General features: G+C 35.4%; 1 protein-coding gene across 5 annotated transcripts in view; it reads left to right on the forward strand.

Moving 5' to 3' along the window:
• The first annotated feature begins 2,882 nt into the window (after positions 1 to 2,882).
• Positions 2,883 to 15,415, forward strand: part of tex2 (testis expressed 2) — a 40,680-nt gene continuing 28,147 nt past the window's right edge. For 4 of the 5 annotated variants that reach the window (XM_026208363.1, XM_026208369.1, XM_026208368.1 and 1 more), the window contains exon 1: positions 2,883 to 3,086. The gene's annotated coding sequence lies outside the window, so the exon portion shown is untranslated. Of the gene's footprint in view, positions 3,087 to 4,792; positions 4,949 to 15,415 lie in introns of all 5 variants that reach the window. The other variant, XM_026208366.1, reaches the window with a different exon arrangement.

A 15,415-nucleotide genomic window follows, 5' to 3' on the forward strand; every position in this document is an offset into this window, starting at 1 on the left:
AATAAGAAATATTTGATCTTATTAAGACCACTATAATTGTTTTCCGGGGAATTTATTTACATGACATATTTATACTATACATTTTGTGGTATACATTTAAAATACAGATAGGTCCATATTTATGTGATATACACTGACAAAAATTTTCCTAATTTCTTCTCTGTATGCCATCAGAATAGAATAAAAATTAAACAGCCAAGATTAAATTGAAGTGCAGACTTTTAAGTTTTAACTCAAGGGGCTTAACAAAAATATAACATACAAAGCTTAGAAATTACAACCATTTTTATACAGTCCCCCCATTTTTTGGCGCTCAAATATAATTGGACAAATAAATATAATTATCAACAAAATGTTCATTTTTAATATTTTGTTGAGGATTCTTTGCAGGCAATGATTGCCTTAAGTCTGAAACTCATGGACATTGCCAAAGACTGAGTGTCCTCCTTTGTGATCCTCTGTCAGGTCGTTGTTGTTTGTTTGTGGGTCTTTCTGCCTTTAGTTCAATTCAATCTGGTTGAAATCAGGAGAATGACTTGGCCATTGCAGAATATTCTACTTTTTTAACTTCAGAAACTCCTGGGTTGTCTGGCTGTATGTTTAGGGACATTTGTATTATTAAGCGCTGTCCAATCAACTTTGCTGCATTTGACTGAATCTGGACAGATAGTACATCCCTGCGAAATTCTTCCGGCTAATTCTGTCTTCTGTCACGTCACTAAACACTAGTAACCCTGTGCCACTGGGAGCCATGCATTCTCATGCCATCACACTGCTCCACCATGTTTACATACATACACATATCACATTTTGTGTCCTCTATACACATAAAAAAGTTGGTTGAGAAAGCAGGTAAACAAAGGTGGCATTCTACTTTTTAGTTATTAATTCACAAAGCCGTTTGTGCTGTGTAGCGTGAGTGAGGTGTGCAGTTTATTAACTTCATAAAAGGGCTGCTTTTAGGGCGAGAGGAAGGCGATCAGTAGTTCCTCCTTTCGGCACAGCAGCAAGGAGTCTTTGCAGCTTTGATCTCCATCACGGCTAAATGTCTTCTGTGAGACAGAGAGCTGCTGGGAACAGAACCACATCAATTATTAAATCTATTTCTCTCCTTCCATGCGAGCAAATGACAGCAGGTTTGTTTGCTCTCTGTTTTTTTTTTCTTTCTCTCCTCTGATCCTTAATGAAAACTCCTATACCATCTATAGTAGAGTATACATGTCACAGGACTGGAAGAGATGTAGGGAAATGTTAAGTCTAAACATGTAGCTGAAGCCTGAAATTCTATTTAGAGTAAAAAGTAAATCAATTATCTGAAATAAATGAAGGTATCTTTCCCTTCATATAATGTGTATTTTAACAAATGAAGCTAATGAATTTCAAGAAAATTGAACCTTTTAATGTGAAAAAAGTATATATATATATATATATATATATATATATATATATATATATATATATATATAGTTTGAAATAAAAATCTGAATTGGGCTATATGGAGTAAGTTCTCTGTAACTTTAACTTATCTGTTCCACATCCTTTGACTGAAGATTGACTACATGTTTATGATTTACATTAGCATGAACTCTTTTTATTGTGGGGTTAAGTTCATCATTTTGATCTTTTCTGTGTTCCTTTCAAGAATATTCTATCAGTATCAAAAACATTTCACTGTATCCTATTATCAGTGGCCACTAGATGGAGCTACTTTATTTCCAACCTCAGTCATGAGAGCATTTGATAAAAAGAGAGTTCCCTCTTTCATAGAAGCAAATGGATACATGAACTCCTCATCCCATCTTGAAATAATACATATATGCCTGTAAGATGTGTTCAGCATGTTTTAATAAAATATAATCTTAAGAATCCCAATTCTCTAAATACTGCATTCATGAAATGTGTCGTTGGCACAAGTATTCATTCCCTGTGATGCAGACATTTGTTAAAGGCAATTAAATGAATATCAGTTTGTCAGAAGGCAAAATCTAAGCATCCAAACATAAAAATTTTCTTGCATCAATAAATAAACTTGTGAGATTTTTTAAAGACAACAATAAGTGTTTAAAGAAGAATTTGGTATAATATAAAATAATACAATATAATATAATATAATATAATATACAGGGTACTACTTAATTTAATTACAAAATGAGTGTAATAGAAATCACTTACAGTTACTGGGGGGTGGGGGGTAATTAAATTACAGTTACCTTTGAAATTTTACAGTTACAACTGAATATTTTCACACATACCCACAGATTAAATTATGAGGGACCAATGTTTTTGACTTTTAGGACACAGAATATTTGCATGCTTATTCGAATGCTGTTTTATTTTTTATTTGGGTTTATGTGTATGCTTTATTTTTTTCAAGATTTGCTGTTAACAGTGTTTCATAACATAAAATCATAACAGTGTTTCCTGTCATAGCTATGCAAAGTTTTGATTTCAATTGAAATAGTTATTTACTTTTTACATTATAAATAGATTAACTTGTAGGTAATCTTGTAATAGGTTAACTTCCCAATAATACAATACAATATAATATAATATAATATAATATAATATAATATAATATAATATAATATAATATAATATAATATAATGCAATACAATACAATACAATACAATACAATACAAATATAATATAATATAATATAATATAATATAATATAATATAATATAATATAATATAATATAATATAATATAATATAATATAATATAATATAATATAATATAATATAATATACAATTAATCCAGAAGGGGTCGCTTCTGTTCTGCAGGTTCGTCCAGCTCACCAAAACAAACACACGCCCTTGGATCAGACATTTAAATCCATCCCAGAGAGAGTGAACGTAGACGTGTATCATCATCTCTTTGGGATCGGGGTTTGATTGCTGCAGTCTGACGCGTCTGTTTGGGTTATTTTCGCTCTGCTTCCCCGATGTGTTGCTGTCACTGGATTATAAACACAGACATGATCACATCCACGGACGGGATCGATTGTGGACGCACACGTGAATATATAACGTGCTGGATGAGATTCGGCGTGTAGTTTCGGCGAGATAATGAAGATGTGTAATGGTAAGATCGCGCTCACGCCCATCATCATAATAATAATCATCATCATCTATGTGTGTCGTTGCTTTAAGACAGACGAGTATCATAGCAACCGCAAATCTTCTGTGTCAGTGATGTCCGGTGGCTTTCATCATCCGTGGATGCTTTATAATGTCTCTTAATTCCTGATGCTGTGTCATGAGATTGAGATGCTGTTGATAGTTGACTGACAGCTGTTAAATGAGTTACGAAGAGGTGATGGCATCAGTAGGTAATATCATGGTTTTGGATAATTACCATATTCATATGTTGCATACCACTTTAACACTAGGAAGAACTGTAGGTACCCTGCTGTTATTTGCGCTTAAACCCTAGTATAATTAGCCTGTTACATGTCTAGAATGTTTGATCATCATGGCCCCATGTCCAAAGCCACTTTTAGTACTCTTTTTGTGATTTCGTTTAGATCCACTATATTTTTAATAATTAAATTTTCATCTAGAAACATATTTGGGGTTTTAGATAATCAGATTTTGGACTGACCCATATGGTAACTAACTAAAGGCTACTTTTCAAATTACTGTATAATCCACAGTGATTGTTACAGTAAAATTGTGGTAACTTTCTCTCAGCCACCTGTTATCATTAAAAACAGCACTGAAAAATAATAGCAGAAATATTTTTTGAATTTTTTACATAATCTCAGAAGCAATAAGCAGCCCCTAACATAAAGCCTAAGAGATCCGATACATTGTGTCTGTTTTGTGTGCATAGACCTTAGAGAATACGTTTGTGTCAGTTGTGTTAGATACATTTTTTAGGATTGTAATTGTCACTGTCAGTGCTCTAAAAATAGTAAAGATCTTGTTTGCATTGCAAACACAGATACAAGCCCAGGGTGATTTGTGATATACTAAAAACCTGCTTTCTATGTTTAAAACAATGCAAAGCATTGAATGGCAAGATATGCTTAGTTAAGTTTTAGATTATTTACAGTATATGCATTGAGTTTTCTTTGTCATATTCAGCTACTGTTGTTGTTTTTGCCATTACTGATGGAGTATCAAGAAGCATTTTAAACTATATTATATGTAGCATGAAGTGTGTTTGTTTGGTGATACATGAAATTATCTGTGATCTTCAGTTACGATGATATGAAACTGTAATGTAGTGTTGTGTGTCTGTGCCAGGCTTCTGAAGTGTGATTTATACTAAGACACTAAATTATATATTGGGCAAATTCCAAACTGAAGTGATCACCCCAATGCCCTACTCCCTTCGAAGGGCAGAGCCCTTAAAGTGTGTTTTTTGAAGGGTGTAGGGCATTACTGTCTTGTATAAGAGTTTAGAATTTCCTTTTCAAAGGGAAAGGCTGACAAAATGTTACCTTGACAGCACTGTGCATGCGTGCAGCATTTAGCAGTCCACCAGTTGTTGCAAATATTTATTCTCATTATTATTATTATTATTATTATTTTATTCAGATATTGTCTAATTGTGTCGTATTTACTATTAAGCTTTTTCAAACTAAACTTGCTTACACTACCATCTTAAATAATATTTCTGATGAAAAATATTTAGTATTTCATTAAAATAAAGACTAATTTATTTAGCCTATTCTGTCAAAATCAACCACAACTTTGCTTTTGAAATGCATCGCAGAAGATCACATGATCACAAACGGAAATCACTTTCGTAAAGTGACCATTGCATGTTCCCTTCACTAACAGACTTCTGCCAGGGCCCTTCCTGAAAGGATTCAGTTGTTCTCTTTTGCTTGGAACATCCCTACAAATGACATCCCCTTCCTGAAGTTCCCTTCAAGGGCGCAAAAAAGCCTTTTGGAATTCACACAATAAGAGACTTAATGTTGCCGTGGTCTCAACGTAAGTGCTAAAATTGTGTTTCTGGATTTGTATTGATTCCAGTCATCTGTAGGGAATTGATCCACTAACCTGCTGTTGTCTTCACAGTCATGATGCTCAGCTCTGTGTTTCACTCGTCATTCAATGCAGTATAAGCAGCAGGGTTAATGGAATAGTTCATTCTTTTCATAAAGTATGATTTGAGGTTAAAAATAAATGCACAAAACCTTGGAAATGTTTCTAGGAATGCTATAAATCATCAGCTGGAACCAGCTCAAAATCACTTGCTTTCATACATGGTCTCTAAACCTGGCGATCACAGAAACAACATAATTTTTATGAGAAGTACAGTGAATAAGAAAAGTTCAGTGGTGACAGCAGTTTCGGTCTCCACTGGGCTAGATTAAAATAAAAACAGTATTACAAAATATATTGCAAAGATATCGCAATTTACGTGAGTTCGGTTATGCGGAATGCGGTTGTCATATAACCGAACTGTGTGTGAACGAAACCGTATTAGGACTCAGAAACAGGACTGATAAGCGTATTCTGCTGCTGTGTGAATGTGGCCAAACTGATCCCAGATATTGTGTTAGAGGAAATATTTTCAAAACATTTTGTAAAAAAAAAACATTTATTAAGCACAAAAACTGTACCAGTCGAACAAATGTATATCTGACTACATTGGGACTACAGTTTCAAATTACAAAGGGGCACACATTTTTCAACTAAAACTAGTTTTAAGGTGCTTAAAAATAAATTCAGAGCACATATTATTCTCATCAAGCCAAACAACTTCCAAAAACGTTTTGAGGTTTGTGTGTTGAAAACAGAACCTCATGAATTGCCTAAGTTGTGTTCCTGTTCCTGTTCATTTTAGTTTGCCTTTGTCTCATTACAGTGACAGAGGGATTTATGACAAAATAGCTGTAATGGAGAAACTAATGAGGAAATGATCTGACACAGGACAGAGAGCTCTTTATTCAACTGTGATATAAAGCATAAAAATATTTTAATGCTCTTTATGTGTCAAGTCAAATCAATTTACCTTTATTTATATAGTGCTTTAAACAAAACAGATTGTGTCAAAGTAACTGAACAACATTAATTAGGAAAACAGTGTGTCAATAATGGAGAATGAGAGTTAAAGGCAGTTCATCATTGAATTCAGTGATGTAATCTCTGTTCAGTTTAAATAGTGTCTGTGCAATAATTTGCAAATCAAGTCAACGATATCGCTGTAGATGAAGTGATCCCAACTAAGCAATCCAGAGGCAACATCGGCAAGGAACCAAAACTCCATTGTTGACATAATGGAGAAAAAACCTTGGGAGAAACCAGGCTCAGTCGGGGAGGCAGTTCTCCTCTGATAAGACGAAACCAGTAGTTCAATTCCAGGATGCAGCAAAGTCAGATTGTGCAGAAGAATCATCTGTTTCCTGTGGTCTTGTCCTGGTGGTCCTCTTAGACAAGGTCTTTACAGGGGATCTGTATCTGGGGCTCTAGTTGTCCTGATCCACCATCTGGTCTGGATACGTACTGGATCCAGGTGACTGCAGTGACCCTCTGATCTGGATACAGACTGGATCTGGTGGCTACGGTGACCTCGGAATAAGAAAGAAACAGACAAATATTAGCGTATATGCCATTCTTCTAACGATATAACAAGTACATTGGGTGTTAATGGGAAGTGTTCCCGGTTCCAGTTTACCTAATTAATGCAGCCTAAAAATCCTTTAACGAATTTGATACATAGGGCCCTATCTTGCACCCAGCGCAATTGACTTTGTACACCGACGCATGTGTCATTCCTATTTTGCACCCGCGCAAAGCGCGCTTTTCCCTCCACAGAAGCACGTCGCTAAACTAGTGAATGAACTTGCGCTCCCTGGGCGGTTCAGCGCAAAAAAGGAGGCGTGTTCCGGCGCAAACAATCCCTGGTGCTATTTTGCTGTTCCATTAAACAATTGCGCCACTGACCAGAAAAAACCTGGTCTAAAGTCAGTGGCGCGTTGCGCGTTGTTCATTATGCTATTTTAAGGGCGCATGTTTGACCATAATGTATAGCGTGCACAACGCGCATACACTTTGCTCATGTAATCTACACAGATGCAACAGTTATTTTTGCAAATCATAAATTGTTACACTAAAAAAATATTAACACATGAGATGACGGAAATCATTGTGGTGTGACACGAAGATGTGAAAAAAATAGGCATAAATCTAGCTTACAAATTATTCAGGCTAATTATTCTCCCATCCCCATACAACACAACTTCTCTGTCTTTCACTGCTCTTACAAGAACATCAGTCTCCTCGGCTGTGAACCGCTCCTGGCGTGCGCCTGGTAAATACGCCATAATAATAGCAATCCATAATGGAACTTGCGCACCTGCTTTTAAAGGGAATGTTGGATGACGCTCTGATTGGTTTATTTCACGTTACGCCCAAACCACACCTATGAATAATGAAGCTACTTCAGACCAACCCATTTTAGATTTGCGCTGGGCGCAAGAGCCATTTATCCCGCCAGGAAAATAGCAACAGCGCCGAGACCCGCCCACAAACTTACTTGCGCTTTGCGCTTTGACACTTGCGTTTCAGATCGTTAAAATAGGGCCCATTATGTTTGATAGAGAGCCAGTGCAGTTTTGACAGGACCGGGGTCATACTCCTTCGCTCTAGTAAGAACTCCTTCTGCTGAATTTTGGACTAGCTGGAGTTTGGTTACTAAGCGTGCAGAACAACCACCCAATAAAGCATTACAATAATCTAACCTTGAGATCATAAACACATGGATTAACATTTCTGCATTTGACAATGAGAGTATAGGTAGTAATTAAGATATCTTTGAGATGGAAAATGCAGTTTTACAAATGCTAGAAACATGGCTTTCTAAGGAAAGATTGCGATCAAATAGCACACCTAGGTTCCTAACAGATGACGAAGAATTGACAGAGCAGCCATCAAGTCTTAGACAGCGTTCTAGGTTATTACATGCAGAGTTTTTAGGTCCTATAAATAACACCTCTGGGTTTTTTTTTTTTCCAGAATTTAGCAATAGGAAACTACTCATCATCCAGTTTTTTTAAATCGACTATGCATTCTGTTAGTTTTTCAAATTGTTTTGCAGGGCTGCAAAGAAATATAGAGCTTAGTATCATCAGCATAGCAGTGAAACCTAACACCATGTTCCCTGATGATATCTCCCAAGGGAAACATGTAAAGCATAAAGAATAACAACCCTAGTACTGAGCCTTGATGTACTCCATACTGCACTTTGATATGATACCTCTTCATTCACTGCTACGGATTGATGACGGTCATATAAGTATGATTTAAACCATGCTAATGCACTTCCATTAATGCCAACAAAGTTTTCTAGTCTATGCAAAAGAATGTAGTGTCGAACACAGTGCTAAGATCCAATAGCACTTACAGGGAGATACAACCACAATCAGAAGACAAGAGCAGGTCATTTGTAACTCTAAGGCGTGTGTGTTAATGGGTTGTACAGTTAAAGAAAAATCCCAGATCACATGTAGTGTTAAAGTAATTCTCACTATATGGCATTTCATTCAAGTCGGAGGGGAAATACATTCTGTAAGATATGTAAGAAAAAATGTGAAAAAATGCTTTTATTTTTGCTTATTTTAAGTTTTCTTTATGTGTGTATTTTGAGCTGTCTAAAAATAAAGGCTATAGTGGTAGAACTAGTGCTCTAGGTGGAGGCTGTTTGTTCTGTGTAAACAGTGATTCACGGATACTGTAGTCACGTCATGTTTCTTTCTGGAAACACTTACATTAACAGAGCATGAGTGAGCAAAACTAACCAGCTGGTCATTACATGTGTTGAAATATTGGATATAACTGTAGATAACAGGGTTTGTTTGTGATTTTATTACATAAATATCATGTAAACAGGTGTTATGTTTAAGATTTAGGGTTATGCTTTTAACACTGTTTTTTTCATAAACGTGTCATGTGGCCTTACATGAATCAGGCTTCTTATAACTAACCGTTGAGGAGTGTTTAAACAAAATTTATAGCAGGTTAGCATGGGATCAGTCTGTAGTTAATTCCTCTTAACCCATGGCCTCATGAGGTTCATCAGGTCTCTAGACATGTACACTTAATGAGCTCATTATATAGAGCAGAGCCTGTGGGACACTGAACTAACTCATCTCTGTATCCATAGTTACTGCTGCTTTTTCCCATCCTCAATTCATAATTAACAAATATTCGTTGTCATTCAGGTCAGAATTTTTAGTTTTGCAATATATTTGCACAGTCCCCACTTCTTGTTTTAGTAAAGACATGAATGAAGCTGAACAGTATTATCATGCATCTTTATGAAATAAAGTCAAAATACAGAAAAAATTTAACTAATTATGGATTATTTTTGTAACAAATATAAAAACAATATAGAGTAGTCAATATAAAATCAAAATTTATATTCTTTTCTGTATAAATAAATATCCCAGGTCTTATATTGTGCAATATTCTCTGCCTTTAAACAACTGTTCTGTTCTGGAAATGTAGACACAGTGTTAGCACACTTTGAGCTGTTGCTTAATCAGGCATGCTGACTTTTTTTTGAGGTCAAACGTACTTTCCAGTCAACGTCTCATGACCTTTTCCCACAATATGTACACACTGTTTTTAGGAGCATTTTTCTCTTGTAACATTAATTTCATGACAACAATTTTTTTCCTAAAGATTTCCATTGCTATTACTAAACTCCCTTTTATTGTCATTACAGCATTTACAAGTAAATTATTTGTGAAAATCTTGGGAGTGTGGTCCAGTCATCATAGCTGTATATAGAGGTACAGTATTTATACAATAAAAACTAACTAAACTGACAGCAGAATCAGAGAGTATACGATATATATATGGGTCACAGATGAAAAGGAGTTTTCAAGCATCAAAACAATAAACGTTTAATTTATATTTTGTTTAATTGTTACATTTTATATATCACATATATCACAATACACATTATACAAAGAGATTGCCAGAAAGAGCAGTGTCATAGATATGCCCAGTATACATGAGTGTGCAAAGTGGCTTGTGTACAGTTGTTAGGTATACTGTATATTAGTTTAACTTGTCTGCATTGTCTCTATTATGCTGTATCACCAGTCTGAGAGCCTGAGGGAAGAAGTTGTCCATGATGCCTGGAGGATTTACTTTTGAGTCATTTTGTAATGTTCATTATTCTCAGTAGTGATTTCAGTTACTTTAATACAGTTTTATATATATATATAATTTCAATGAGAGTAAATTACAGGCAGTACAAGAAATACTACAATGATGCATAACACTTAAAGTTTATATTCAATAATTTTTTCACATTATAATAGGGACCGTGAGAGTGCTAATTTCATATGAAACTAACGTAATAATGCAAAAGAAAAATAATAATTATTATTATTATAAATAAATACCAAAACCAACCTAATAGGACCAAAAAAAACCCCACTTCATTAACATTTGTCAGATATATAATTCATATAATTTCTAGACCACAAAAAAAACGACTGTTTATAACGTTCCCAGTCTTGACTGAAAACTAAGGGAAGTGGTGGGGGTTTGGCTATATAGACTAAACTCATTTGCATTTTAGACCAGAGGACCGTTTCGGTTTGCAGATTTGAGGCTGAAAATTTGAGTATATACTATGCTGTGTTCTCAAAAATGCAAATGTAGGTGGTTTTGTCTGTAGCATACTGTTTTTCGGTGCTTATGTATATGTGTTTTTGTGCATATTGTATGTATGCATTTCTGTTACTGTGAAGCAGAGCAGGTGTGTTTTATAATACAAAGTTATATTGGAGCTAAAGTGGACAGAAAGCGCTGCTGCACCTGGTTTGCCACTCTCTCTTTGTTTCTGTTTCTGTTCTGCTCAGAATAGTAATCTTATTATGTTCACACTTCAAATCCATTTACAGGCATTTAGATCTGTGTATTTTGTGTTTGACTGTGTCATATTTAGTGTGATTTCATAGCAGTGATGTGTCTTTGTGATAATGCTGATAGCAGAGCAGTTAACCTCTAGCCAAACTTTGCTGATGCAAGCCCTTATTTTAGATTTTATTTCTGAGAACCTAACCCAACCCAACCCAAGCACTGACAAATATTCCAAATCTTCTGAAGACAAACCATGGTTTTGTGTGTGGAACAGACCCAAAGTGATTACTGTTTCCATCTGCTGTAATTCTCAAATCACATTAGGTTTGTTGGATTTAACCGATTTGTGAGATTTGCTGCTTGGAAACACAAGAATGTCTGAGTTATGTGGTAAACAGTCTCGTTGGCAGAAACAATGGGCATAAGAATGTTTGGAAATGGCCTTTCTGAATGGGCTTGTTAGGCCATTGCACAGCTAATGAGGCTAAAGTTAATGTTGTTGTATTCACACAGCCCAGAGTAATGTCGTCATCCTGAAACCATGTGACCCGGCCTGAACCTAAAACACTCAGTCTCTGTATAATTCATAACTGTGTAGCTTTATTATGCACAATACAATAAGATGATTGTTCTCCTGTTTTGTTGTTGCAGGAAAATCCAAAGTATAAGCTGTAAAGGCACCGCGCCTTTTTTTGGAAAGTTGGCTCATTTGAATTTAAAAAGACAAACATCAAAATAGCTTGCTTTTTACTTTATATGTGAAGCCACACCTTTGGTTAAAAAAATTTATCCACGTGAATTGTAATTCTAAGTACTTTTTTTTTTTACTTGATTTGCTTATTAGTAACATGTTATAAAAATATAGAAAAGGTTCCTTAGTGCTTTTTCTCATGTTCTTGAACAAGTTCGCTAAAATGGTTAAAAGTAGTCCTAGTTGTTCCTTTGAAATTGGTTTTGATGTAACCAGCTCTCACAGTAACACGTACCACTGTTAGGTAATTTTACAATAATTGTGCTACTCGATCATGCTGATATCTTGCTGACCAAAAACTGAAATCCAGTCTCTGTTGAGGGAATATTGGATCCAGTTTCCTTAACAAAAGCACATCTGAAGATACATTTTTTTGTCTGGTATCCAAAATATACAGCAGATTTTTGTCTGTTCCCTAAAACCAGTTAGCAAAACTATATTTTGTCTGGTTCCAAAAACTAAAAGTCTTCAGCCTGAGAGGTTTAAAACAAGCCGTGAAAAAGCAGGAAGCGTAAAAATGTACATTGTTGAGTAATCTTATTTGCATATGTTTCAGTGATTACTTCATCTCTACTTTGTCAGGATTTTGTCTTTACTTGACTTCGTCCTGTAGTCAGTCTGAGCAGCACAAATAAGTCAGTGTACTTGCTCATTCATGACATATCAAATACTGTTTCCAGGTCCAAGAATCTAGTCAATTTAAAGTCAGACTGAAATCTTTATCTCTATAATTATCTAGATTAGAAAACGTTTAGGATCAAATATTTTTTGAGGAATACTAACACACACTATTAGCACCATTTGTTGTTTACTTTATTTTTTATTATTATTTGCTAATAAAAAAAAACAAATGGATTCTTTTTTTTAGAAATATGTTCATGTCTTTTAGATGTTGAAGGAGGTTTAGTTAGCCACCTGTCAGTTTTTCTATATTTACAATATTATTTATATCGGGTTACTCTAGTTCTCGCTCTCATTTCTGCTTCTGAAGACCAATCATAAGAAAAAATGTAAGAACATTCTAAAGAAATGTTTTGGGGAAGAGAAATGTTTCTTCTCTTCATTTTTAAGTTAGCAAATAAGAAGAAAATAGTAGTAGGAGGAATTTTATTCCTATGTTCTGTGAATCTGACGTGTGATTTACGGATCGATTAAGCTCAAGTTTCAACTATGAAGACTGCTTTCAAAATCCCTTACACTTCACATCCTGGGAAACACCAAGAGAAAACAAGGTCTGTGAGCTTGTGATTAAAATCAGTTTGTTCCCTCTTTAGGGCTTAGAAACTTAATAAGACCCCAGTCTATTTCTAGGATAACAATGATATAATAATAATGGTAGTGATAACATGATAATAACCTCAGTCACATGTCAACAGTGCCATTACATAGGGTCTGAACATCTACAGCTACCGGTACTTGGTTTGAGTCTTTGAGGATCTGGTCTTGACTAACTCATTAAGTTCTAACTGGATGTAGCAGAAAACCAGATTAGGTTCATCCATCCATCCATTGTCCTGAGGTCCCATCAGGATGCTAGAGTATATACCTGCATCTTGGGCCAGAGTTGGTTAGGTCATATTTCTCGGTAACACTTTAGTTTAGAGACAAATTCTCAAGTTGTTATTAACATATTGCCTTTTTATTAGCACTTATAAAGCACATATTCTGCATGACCATATTTTAGTTTCCTTAATCCTAGCACATACCTACACTTAACAACTACCTTACTAACTATTAATAAGATTCAAATAAGAATTTATTGAGGCAAAAGTCACAGTTAATTGTTAATTAACAGTAAAAATTGGTCCCCAAACTAAATTGTGTCCTTTTTCTCACGTGTGTGTGTTAAGTCAGTCTTGGTACACGTGTCCTGTTCCACATTTCCAAAAAGGCAATATTTCACCTGCTAAAACCAATTTGTTCCCATAATGTTTGGATAACCCGTATTCCCTCTCGGTTTTCCACACATGGTTTCATTCCATTTCATACCTGGGTTTCTTCCTGTCCGTGTTGGCATATGTTGGCATGACAACGATCCACCTCATGGATGGCAGATGTGTGTCAGGAGCTGAAACCTTTTGTTCCAACTTATACCAACACTTACCTTTTTCTATTCTATTGTATTCTATTCTATTTTATTATATATATATATATATATATATATATATATATATATAAAGACTGTGCTAGACTAACTGTGACTTGTCATGGCACTTGTATACATACTGTTGTTGTTCTCTCAATGATCTGATTGGTTCTATTGTTCTCATTTGTAAGTTGCTTTGGATAAAAGCGTCTGCTAAATGATTAAATGTAAATGTTCAGGAAATATGATGCACTCTTTATTACCTGCGATAATAGTGCGATTGTTTCGTCTCACTGCTTGTCTGATGGAGGACATGCTGTTTTCATTTCCTGAACAGGTGGCTTTGTGTGGGCTCACAGGAAATGAACAAGTGATAAGCAGAAAATATTGAAATCAGTAACCGTAATATTGGATTCCCAAACACCTTAGCGACTGAGCGACATGGCAGCCGAATGAGCTTATTTGCTTATTATTATTCATTGTCATTTTATTTACAAATTTATTCTATTTTTTATAACAATATGATTTTTCTGCTTGTGTGCTTCTCCTCAAATGATGTCTGAAGATCATTTTGTCATTATTCTTGGATTAAAGGGGTCATGAACTGAGAAAACCAAAATTTTCTCAGATCATTTCACAGGGGTCAATGTACTATAAAAACATCCTGTAAGTTTCACAACTCAAACGTTCTTGTTCTTGTTTCTTTCTTTCCTGCAAAAACGACAGTTTTTGGATAGGGCTGGTCCGAATACCATTTTTTGAGCTTTGACGCTTCGGTAGTAATCAACACAGAATATTCGAAAGTTTGGAGGGAAGTAGCTGAACATATTCTCCTCTCTAACTGTGTCTACTCCGGATCCACAACAAAATACAATAGAACCTATTATGTTGTCTACACTGGCTGCAGCGCAGCGTGCCGTGAAAAATTCCCGAATGTAAACTGCTCCAGCTTTCTCTTTATGACATACTGACTCAAATTTCAACAACTGTACACAACAACTGTCCCGTCCGGTGTGGACACAGTGTGATAAATGCTGCAATCTCTATGTGTCTGTCTTTTTGCATTTTTATTATGTCGAGAACCATTCATCCAATCGGCTTCATGTCAAAACAAAAAGACAAACAAAGCACAATTTGGCACAGGCAGGATTTTCAGAAAGATTGAAAGTAAAAGATGATGCTGTGCCAACTAAATTGGATCCAACATTTATATCTGCTATTACAGATTGTTTGATACATATTAAGTTATTTATTATGTTTTTCACCTAAATCACAGCACTATTTAGTCAATCAGAAGTGGGTGTATGGGTGTGCCAGTACTAGTATCGGTACCAAACGGTTCATGGGGCAAATTCCAAACAGAAGTGACCATCCCTATACCCTTGTAGTGGGGTCTTTGGAGTGAGCAGGGCACATGCGTGCCATTATTTATTATTTAGCAGTTAGGAATGCACTTGGCAAAAGAAATGACTGATTTCCTCATTATGTGTTGTCACAGGAACATGCCAGCTGAAAATAATGAGCAAATTAGTCACTCCTTTTGCAAAGTGTATTCCTAACGACTACATAATGGTACGCACTTGCCCAGCTTACTTAAAAAGTCCCCACTCCATGGTGATAGGGATGATCACTTCCATCAGTACCAAAACAAGTAATAGCACACCTCTAGTGGCTGTTTACTTCAGTCAACAATCCGCAATGCTACAGTTTTTTGATGTACAAATTTTGACAATATTAT

The sequence above is a fragment of the Carassius auratus genome, chromosome 28 (genome assembly GCF_003368295.1).
Source record: "Carassius auratus strain Wakin chromosome 28, ASM336829v1, whole genome shotgun sequence".
In the NCBI taxonomy this organism is placed as follows: Eukaryota; Metazoa; Chordata; class Actinopteri; order Cypriniformes; family Cyprinidae; genus Carassius; species Carassius auratus.